This window comes from Tupaia chinensis, unplaced genomic scaffold (assembly GCF_000334495.1).
Source record: "Tupaia chinensis unplaced genomic scaffold, TupChi_1.0 Scaffold000140_1, whole genome shotgun sequence".
NCBI classification, from domain to species: Eukaryota; Metazoa; Chordata; class Mammalia; order Scandentia; family Tupaiidae; genus Tupaia; species Tupaia belangeri.
Window position 1 is genome coordinate 8,400,757 of NW_006159610.1, and position 10,150 is coordinate 8,410,906.

Genomic DNA, 10,150 nt, shown 5'->3' on the forward strand with positions numbered 1-10,150 from the left:
CTTGCTTTCTTACTTTTCCTCTCTCTCTCTCTCTCTGGTCAAATTAAATAAAAGAATTAATAAATAAAATAAAATAAATAATTATAAAAAATAATTTTAAACAAAGAAGGTAAAAACTTTTCTAAAGTCCCCAGATTTCTACTGTTGAGTCCATTTTTTTTTTTAACATGGTCTTAACATCAAAGAAGACTGGTGTTAAAGCAAACAAGAAAGAGGTCATTAGCTGGAAGTTGTCTTATAACTAAAGCCCTTAGATAAGCAAACTGAAACTTAGGTTGGAGGCTTTTCTTGTTACTGACTTAAACATGCACACACCCCCCAAAACCCCAAACTGAGACTTAGCCAATTGCAGACACCAACCAGCCAGTTGGTTATATAACTAGGAACTGCCTGTCTGATTGCTTCCTCGCATCTTTCTGCAATGCTTCTTCCCTAAGACAAGGTTCATCCATGAACCATGTGTAACTTAACCTCTGAAATCTCTGGATAGAATGCCATCCTTTCCATCAGGTGTGAATTTGGCTTTCACAGTCAGACAACCTGGGAGCCCGAAGACAAATTGCTAGTTCCTGGAAAAGACCACAGATACTACTCATATAACAAGAGTTCATTCTAGAGAAAAGGGAGAATGGGAAATCACAGCAGTTACTGGTCTTGACAAATTATGGAATCCTGCTACAATTACTAAATCTAGCGGGACAGTAATGGTGAGGACTCTTTGTCCTGGAAGTGAAATGAATTCCTTGACTAGCCAATCAGCCAACCACAGTTTTCTTCCTGGGATGAACCTGTGCCCATTAACAACTCCCCCATCACGTTGGCGGCTATGGTCTTCTTTACTGGCTGGGACTATCTGGAGCCTCAGAGATTTCTTTAGGGTTCAATAGACATAGGCTGTTAATAGATTTTGTAAGTATTTTTTGTTGTTTTGTTTTTTAATCAATATAGTTCGCTCTTAAACCTAGTAGATTTTTGGATTATCTATTCCCAATTATATGTGCAAGAAATTACAGCAAGGAATTTTTCCAGATTATCTTTGAGCCCCAAAATGTTCAACTCTTAGGTTAGCCTTAGTGCTCCGCCAAGCCCCTACTCCCTGCATTAATGGCCACTGCCTTGAGGCATTGCAACAGTAGCCAGGAAGACAACTCCCTTAATCCCATCTTCGACTGGTATTCCCTTTTCACCTGGCAGAGAATTCCTAAAGTAAAGGCATTATCTAATATTCTGTGTTCTTGGCATATATCCTGCCAGAACTGCGGCTTCACAGTGTACTTGCTAGGATCTCAGGGTGAGATACTGAAGCATCTGACTCTTTCAGTTTGTCAGGTCTCCTGACCAAGGACTGCGGGTTCTCTGTAGAACAAGACCCTCTCCGTCCTGCAGTTTTTCACATTTCCTTCTTTTGTTACTTGAATTCGAGCTAGTATAAGTCTCAGTACACTTCTCTTTTGGAGACCTTTGCTGAAAATGTCAAGAAAAGGGACTTCCCAGCAGCTCTGAGGAAAAGCTGGTCTGTGCAATAGCCCCGAAGGCCTTTCCAAATCTCATTCCCCTCCCCCACCACATGTTATTCTATATCACTTTTTTATTATCCTTCCCTTTTGGTCTCTGTTCTTCCAAACACACTACAAAAATGCTTCTGCTATTCCCATTGCCACGGTAGACTCAAGGCTCCCTCCCTCCCACCCTCCAATGAGGGTTCAGATTCCTCGTGTAAAAGATCATCCCCCTTCAAAACTCCCGATTGCTCCTGCTCTGCTAATTTTTCCCCCTCATAGCACTTCTTATTTGTATATTTATTATCTGTTTTCCCCCACTAGAACAGAAACTCCATGAGGGCAGGGGCTTTATTTCCATTTTATTCACCACTGGTGCTTGAGTTGCCATAACAACGTCTGGCACGCAGTAGCAGCTTGCCATAGATACTCAAATATTGGCTCACGAAAAGAGAAAACCCTGACTGAGTCAACATTCTGAACTTGTCTTACTATTGACTGAAAGGTCTAGTATGCATGTGATAGATGTTCCGAGACACGCCAGGTAGCAGTCTGTCCGAATATCTCATCACCACCCAATTCCAGCTTTTCAGTCTGAAATGATTGACTCCTTGATACCCACTGGCCTACTTCCTCTTAGCTAATGCCTTCATTTAGCTACTGTTTTCCTTGCAACTTCTCATTTTTGATAAAATTCATAATCCGGAATATTTTCAGTTGCAAGTAATCAAAAACTTCAGTGTGGTTTTTAAACAGATTGTTTGTCTCAAGCCATGAGAAGTTTGGGGATAGAGAGATAGTCCAAATCTGGTCCAATGCAGCCTATGGGTTCAGGTTTTTGTAAATTCTCTGAACGTTTGTGTAAGATAGGGATTTCCAAACAATTAGGTGAAAATATTTTCTGTGTTTGATTTGTCTGATGGGGAATAATTTTCTGTATAGTCTTAAGTCTTTTTTTGCAATATGTATTTTTAAATATATATATATATATATACACATACATACACACACACACACACACACACACAAATACACTTAGGGACTAGCAGACAGCATAGCCCTTCCATTGTGTCACTCTCACATAGCCAGTCGTAGTTTGGGTCCCAGACCCAGTGACTTGAAACTCACGTCGGGTCAGTAGTTATATGTCCTTTTTCACTTCTCATATTATTTGTCTTCCTTTTTTTATCTTGGTTTTCTACTTGTATCTGGAATTTGTTCTCTCTTTTAATTTCCCAGAGGGCATGTCCACTCACTGGAGAGAGACAGAGAAAGAAAGCACCCTCCATGGGGCACCAGAGTCCCTTCTCCATTTCTCTCTCCTTTGAGGATTTTGGGCATGCATGCACACGCACCTAGTATGTTTTCTCAAGCTTCCAAGTCTGGGACTCATCCTTGAGTAAACCATTATGTCATCTGCTGGTCCTTTTTTTATTTTCTTAATCTTTTTTTTTTAGTATTTAAAATAGATGCTTGGGAGGATCATCAGATGGCATAATGGTTACATCACTGGACTCCCATGTAGTCAACTGTGGTTTGAGTTCCAGACCCAGAGAATTAAAAGCTCATGCCAGGCGCGTGTGCGTGCGTGCCCAAAATCTTGAGAGGAGAATGACAGAAGGAATTTTGCTGTGGCCATCCCCCCCGGGGGGTGATTTCTCACTTTATGTCTCGCTAGTCTCTCTGGTGAACACACCTGTCCTATAGCAAAAATTTCTCTCTAAAAAGCAAACAAATAAATAAATGAATGCTTGGGGCTAGTAGGTGGTATGATGGTTAAGACACTGGATTCTCACATGGCCAACTGCGGCTCGAGTCCCAGACCTGGCGTCTTGAAATGCACACCGGACACATGTGCGTGCAAGCGTGACCACAATCCCGAGAAGAGAAGGGAAGAGAAGGGATTACGGTGTGACCATTGCCCTGGTGGGTGATTTCTCGCTTTGTCTCTCCAATCCTCTGGTGAGTGCACATCCCTTATAGCAAACATCTCTCAAAAAATAAAATGCTAAAGATGTATTAAAAATTATTCATTTATTTATTTACTTTAGGTTTTTACCTTATAATGCACTCACTGGAGAGAGAGCAAGTGAAATTTGAGCTGCTGGTTCTGGAGCCCAAACCCAACCATGTGGGATCCAGTGCCCCAAACACTATGCTACCTGCTGCCCCCAAAATACTGCTTTAGCTACATCCTAAAAGTTTTAAATATATGGTATTTTATTGTCATTCAGTCCCAAATACTGCAATTTATATTGTAATTTCCTCCTAATGAGTTACTTAGGAAAACATTTAAAAAGTTTTCAAAGGAGAAGTTTGTAAAAATGATCTCTTTTTGGTTGAATTCTAATTCATTTGCATTGCATTGTCAAAAATAAGGTGTGTGTGGGAGGGAGACCAGCAGTTAGCATAATGGCTGTGTCGCTGGACTCCCATGTAGTTGACCGGGGTTTGCGTCCCAGACCTGGTGGCTTAAACTCACGCTGGGCGCGTGTGCTTGTGTGCCCAGGATCCCGAGAAGAGAATGGAGGAGAGGGGATTGTGGTGTGGCCATTCCCCCTGGGGGGTGATTTCTCACTTTCTATCTCTCTGTCTGCCTCTGTCTTTCTGGCGAGCGCATGTGCCCTAGAGCAAAAACCTCTCCAAAAAAAGAAGAAAAAAAAAAAGTCAGGGCATGGCCTCCTAGCACTGTGGTTAAGTGCTGTGAATTGGGAGCCAGAACCCACATGGCCAACCACAGTTTGAATCTCAACCTGGTAGCCTGGGAAAAAAACATACCAGGCGCATGTGCATGCATACCCCAAATCCTGACAGGATGGATAAATGGAGGAAAAAGAATTACAGCATGACTATCCACCACTGAGGCTGATTATTGTGCACACGCTCTCTCTCTGGCAAGTTCACGTACATCCTTTGGCATAAAAATAAAGTTTAAAAAGTTTTTTAAAGTTTATTGTGCATATAGAAGAACAGTTCACTAAACTGGGAGACTTCATGTGGTAAGCGTCACTCACAGCTGTTAAAGCTCAGTTTGCAAAACAAAGAAAAAAGATTTTAACCTTTTTATGGCTTTCAGTTACATGTTAACATTCTTTTTAAGGCAAACAAAACTGTTTAAACTATTTATTATTTGTCTATAACTCATTGGTTTAATTTCATGGAATTATACTACCAGGACATAAAGCTTACATTTTGTGTTTTGTTTATAATTAGAGCTAGTATTTCAGGGAAATCATGATGACTTGTTTTGACTATGTGGTTATGGGCAGCTGGCCTTGCGGTACATCTAAACTATGGCTTCCAGTTTGCTTTTTCTTTAACAGTCTTACCCTCCCCCGCCTTTTGATCATTTTCCCAGGTGAACTGAGAGTATGACCAACTTGGTGACTGTTCATCCCCACATGTCGTTTTCTTTTCTGTAGACATCCACACTTTGCAAACTGGTTTCTACTGTTGAATCTTGTTTCTGTAGCTCTTATTCAATCTTTGCAGAGATCATTTGTCAAATGAGTGGCGCTGACAAGCATTCAAGACTCTTGAGAGATTGCAGTGCACAAAGGAGATTATCAATATGACTAATAAGAAGATAATACGAAGGACTTGAAAAATAATCTAAAACCAACGTCCCCAAGAGCCAAGCTTTAATCACTGAAATAGATCAGTAGATTGTGCTTCCCTGATCTGGTAGAATATCTGGACCTGATCTTTTAGATTTCTGAAGTTTGGGGGTCTAATTCCTGACTTACTGACATGCAAATAGCATGTTTTTTTTTTCCATTATGGCTGTTTCAATCTCCTAGAATTTCCTGGTTTGCAGTTTGACCATCTCTGATGATTTCAGATGTTCCAGTGAACTTTCTGCATGGCCCACAAAACAACAGGCATGAAGGTTGTCCATATATAAACTGTGATTGCTCTCAAGTTTGTATCAACCAATCTAACTTCACTTGTGAGGCTGTAGTACTAAGAGCAATGCTGTTTCAGTTATCAGGAATTGTTACTCATTAGTCTTTTCCATGAATCTCTTGTAATTTTGTATCATAGCTGCTTACAGAAACTTTCAGGAGAGGAACCAGCAGTTAGCGTAATGGCTATGTCGCTGAACTCCCATGTAGTCTACTGCAATTCATGTCCCGGACCTGGTGGCTTAAAACTCACACCGGGCGCGTGTGCGTGCGTGCCCAAGATCCCGAGAGGAGAATGGAGGAGAAGGGATTGCCGTGTGGCCATTCCCCCTGGGGGGGGATTTCTCGCTTTCTGTCTCTCTGTCTCTCTCTGTCTGTCTGGCAAGCCAAAAAGCCCTATAGCAAAAACCTCTCAAAAAAAAAAAAAAACTTTCAGGAGAGCATCAAACAATAACCCTGTATGGAAACTTACTTAAAATGATCAATAATTCATTTTAATGCAATGAAGAAGAAAATGTGATTATTTCTGTGATGTATAACATTTTAAGATAATAACTAAGGGCCAGCAGATGGTATGGTGGGTAAGGTACTAGACTCCCACATGGCTGACTGCAGTTGGAGTCCCAGGCTTCAAGCTTGCTTTCTCACTTTTTCTTTCTCTTTCTGGTGAGCATGTGTGCTTACCTATAGCAAATTAAATAATAATAAATAAAATAAATACTTTTTTTTTTCAAGATTTTTCCTGTAGGGTGTGTGCACTTGCCAGAGAGCCAGAGAGAGAGCCAGAGAGACAGAATATGAGAAATCACCTCCCAGGGGGCTGGCCATGCCAGAATCCCTTATTCTCCATTTTATCTATCAGAATTTTGGGCACACACATACATGCACCTGGCATGAGTTTTAAGCCACGGGGTCCAGAACTCGAACAGTGGTCGACCATATCGGAGTCCAGTGACATAACCATTATGCCATCTGCTGGTCCCAATAAATAATTCTTTAAAAAATGATAATAACTAGAATTAAAACTGACTATATGGACAATAAAAACATGGATGCATTTTTAGGAATTTCATACAATTTCAGGAACACATAATATTACATATACCTACATAAATATAACATAAGGAAAGCTTAGTATTACTTTTTATTTGATAGTGTAGTCCATGTAATTTAACTTACCAAATAAGTTTAATTAGTTTGATCTCTCTTTTTTTAAGGAGAACAAGTTTTGAGAATTTTCAGGGGCTCTCTGGAAAAATCACAAGGTTAGTTTGAGGTAAGAAATAATTTATTTAGGGGGGCAAGCAGGTGGTATGGTGGTTACAGTGCTGGACACTCCCACATGGCCGACCAGGGTTCGAGTCCTGAATCTGGCGACTTGCTTTCTTACTTCCTCTCTCTCTCGCTCTCACCCTCTGTCTCTCTCTGGTCAAATTTAAAAAGAAATGAATGTGGGAACCAGCAGTTAGCTTAATGGCTATGTCACTGGACTCCCACATAGTTGACCGCAGTTCGCGTCCCGGACCTGGTGGCTTAGAACTCACGCCGGGCACGTGTGCGTGCGTGCCCAAGATCCCAAGAGGAGAATGGAGGAGAAGGGATTGCCGTGTGACCATTCCCCCTGGGGGGTGATTTCTTGCTTTCTGTCTCTATGTCTCTCTCTGTCTGGCGAGCGCACGCGCCCTATAGCGGAAACCTCTCCAAAAAAACAATAATAATAAAAGAATGAATAAATAAAATAAAAATTAATAATTAAAAAAGAAAAATAATTTATTTAGAATTAGATTCGGGAAGTTTGTGAAAAATATGAAATGGTTTAAAACATTTGGTTAAATAGGACATAAGTCACAGTGAAACAATACTGTTACCCATTAAGACGCCAAAGGAAATTACAAAAAACTTCATACTTGTAAAAAAAGAAATAAGCCTTAGATCTTTTAATAGAGAAGACTCAATAAAGACAATGTGAAGCACAGGGGATTATTTTGATAAAACATAGAATCTTTGTTTCCTAGACAAATTATTTTAAAGGTAAAATTAAAAACAAAACTTTATAATCCCTTATCAGAAGCAGACCAATAACCCAAGAAAACTTTGTCATCTTAACAGAGAAGGTAAAAATTCTAGTTTTGTATCATGTACTTTTGATATTGAGCTTATTTTTAAAAACCTTTATGGTAAATTCATTCCATTTTCGCTAGCTTAGTTATGTAAGATTTCTTATCTCACTTTTTTTTTCTCTCTTCCCTACTTTATATGTTCATCTAGGTTTTGTCCTATTCTTTTCTTCTTTTTCCTTCTGGAATAACCAGTTATTTTGTTTTAGGACAAAAAATATTCTATGTTTTTCTTGAACAAAACCATGTTCTTCATACCTCATATACTTTTCTTTATTAAAATCATATTCTATTTAATTTGCATGCTTTTAAATGATTATTTTGGCGAGATTTTTGCTCTGGAGCATGTGTGCTTGTCAGAGAAACAGAGTCAGAGAGACACAGAAAACAAGAAATCATCTCCCAGTGGGGATGGCCACACTACAGTCCCCTCTCCTCTCAGGATTTTGGGCATGCACACACATGTGCCCAGCATGAGTTTCAAGCCGCCCTCTGGGACCTGAACTGCAGTCAACTACATGGGAGTCTAGTGATGTAACCGTTATGCCATCTGCTGACCCCTTAATGATATATTTTTCATGTCAGTTGGTGTTTACACATACATGAGGCAGAAAGAGAAGGATTCCACCCTGGGGCCTGGTCAAGTCACTATCCTTTTCCCTCCAATTCTTCATCCATCAAGATCCTGGCCACACGTACACATGCCTTGCATGTTTTTCAAGCTGCCAGGGCTGAGACGTAGTGTTGGCCATGTGGGATCCAGCTCCCTCTGCACAGCGCTTAACTACTGCACTACGGGACTGCCCCTCTTTGCATACTTTTTATATACAGTTGTTTTTATTCATCTTTTAATTTTAAGTAATTAAATTACATATATTGATTTAATATCAGCACCATTTCTTTTTCATGGAGGAAATGAAGAAGTGCATACTTATGAACTGTTTGTCAACATTTATTATGAGCAGATTAATAAATCTTATAAATATTGGGTCATTGGAAAAGTCATGATATGTTTTTTTTTATGCAAAAGTGCAACATTACTTTTCTGACAACCCAATATATCACATTTTTATAGATGTAAGCTTCCTCTTAGTATAAATTCTCATTGTGGCAAAATAATGTATGAGCATATTCAAATATCTTTAGTAATTTAGTAAGTTGTAAGGGAGACAAAGTTTTATCTCTATCCTCTTGGGATTTTCGACTGGGTCTGAGAGTAGATATCAGACAAATTAACAGGAGAAAAACATACAAATGTATTTAATATTTTTATATGACATAGGAACCATTCTAAGAAAAAGAAAATCCAAATACATAGTTAGAACTGAATTGGACAAAGAATAGTAAATTACGAAACTGCAACAAGGCAAAGGGCCTTAAACTAGGGTTGCTATTAACGGGTTGTAAAAATGACTAAGGAGATTAGGGTTAGTTTACAAGATTGGGTTGTAAGATTTTCTTCAGTGTCAATTTTCAATCCTTGATGATAATGAATGTACTTTTCTTCTGGTTTAGGGCAGACTTTTTTTTCCCCCCAAAATGTGTTCATTGGGATGGTTTTCCACTCATCTTGAGTCAGGATGCTTCTAGTGCTGCTTCCTCCTGAAGGAACATCTTTCTGTAAGCTTTGCTTTTCCTCCTGTAGGCTGGCAGAAGACAATGGAGCAGCCAACACACAAAACTACCATTTGTGCATGGCAAAAGACTGTGGTGATTTCATAGCATCCTGGGCACTTCACATCCATGAAGTAGGAATTGGGCTCTGCACCAGGTGCCTCTTCTTGTGTTTGCTCTTCTCTTTTGGAGAGGGATGAAGGAGGTCCCTTGTGAGAGGCATGTTCTCGTGGGGAGGTCATCACTGCCAGTAAGCAGGGCAGACATCTTTAGATGGGAGTTCTCTCTCCTGCTTTTAAGAAAAAGATAGGTATTTTGTTGTTGTTTGCACCTGCTCTTTTTTAAGTGCTCATAACTCAAAATTGCCATTATGTCAGAGTTGCATCTTTTGGGGTAGCCTGTCCTGAATGCCTTCAAAGCCAAAGGTGAATAAATAGGTCCAGCAATTAATGTTTCAATATTTTATCTTATTTGAAAATTATCTAGATATTCAGTGAATAATCATTTAGTTTAACTTAGTATCACTTTAAGCATGCAAGTTACCAAAGAGATTTTTTTTTTAATTTATTCATTCTCTACATTAATTCACTATACACCATCACAACACACAAATGAATTTTCCATCCAAAATACACTGTGCATTGGCTCAATCAAGCACATCAACATACATGTTCTAAGCAAATAATTTTCCAATTCTTGTGTCCTACATACCTTGCCTTTTGTTTTGCCATCCCTGATTCCCTATCCCCCACCCTCTGCCATGTCCCATCCTCCTCCCACATTGTCCCTGGCATCCATGGTTGCCCTCCATGCCTCCCTCCCCCTATTCAATTGTTCTGCCAATGAACTTAATTAGTCTAAATATATCCAATAGCTAGCACAGCTGACACATACCTATACATGAACCCAAGTCTGACTTTAGGCATAAACCCCAGTGAGTAGAATGAACATACTATAAAGTAGTACCCAGCTGTGCCCATACAGCTCGCTGCAGTCGTCAAATATGCATTTTTTT

General features: G+C 39.6%; 1 long non-coding RNA gene and 1 pseudogene across 6 annotated transcripts in view; one reads left to right on the plus strand and one right to left on the minus strand.

Moving 5' to 3' along the window:
* The window catches only part of LOC102488903 (uncharacterized), a 111,636-nt gene that overhangs the window by 47,113 nt on the left and 54,373 nt on the right, over window positions 1-10,150 (plus strand). For 4 of the 6 annotated variants that reach the window (XR_003548832.1, XR_003548827.1, XR_003548828.1 and 1 more), the window contains one exon: window positions 6,622-6,680. The exons of the other annotated variants lie outside the window; for them this stretch is intronic. This is a non-coding gene — a long non-coding RNA (uncharacterized LOC102488903). The remainder of the gene's footprint in view (window positions 1-6,621; window positions 6,681-10,150) is intronic. 6 annotated transcript variants of the gene reach the window in all.
* On the minus strand, window positions 9,073-9,358 carry LOC114007206 (40S ribosomal protein S27-like; annotated as a pseudogene).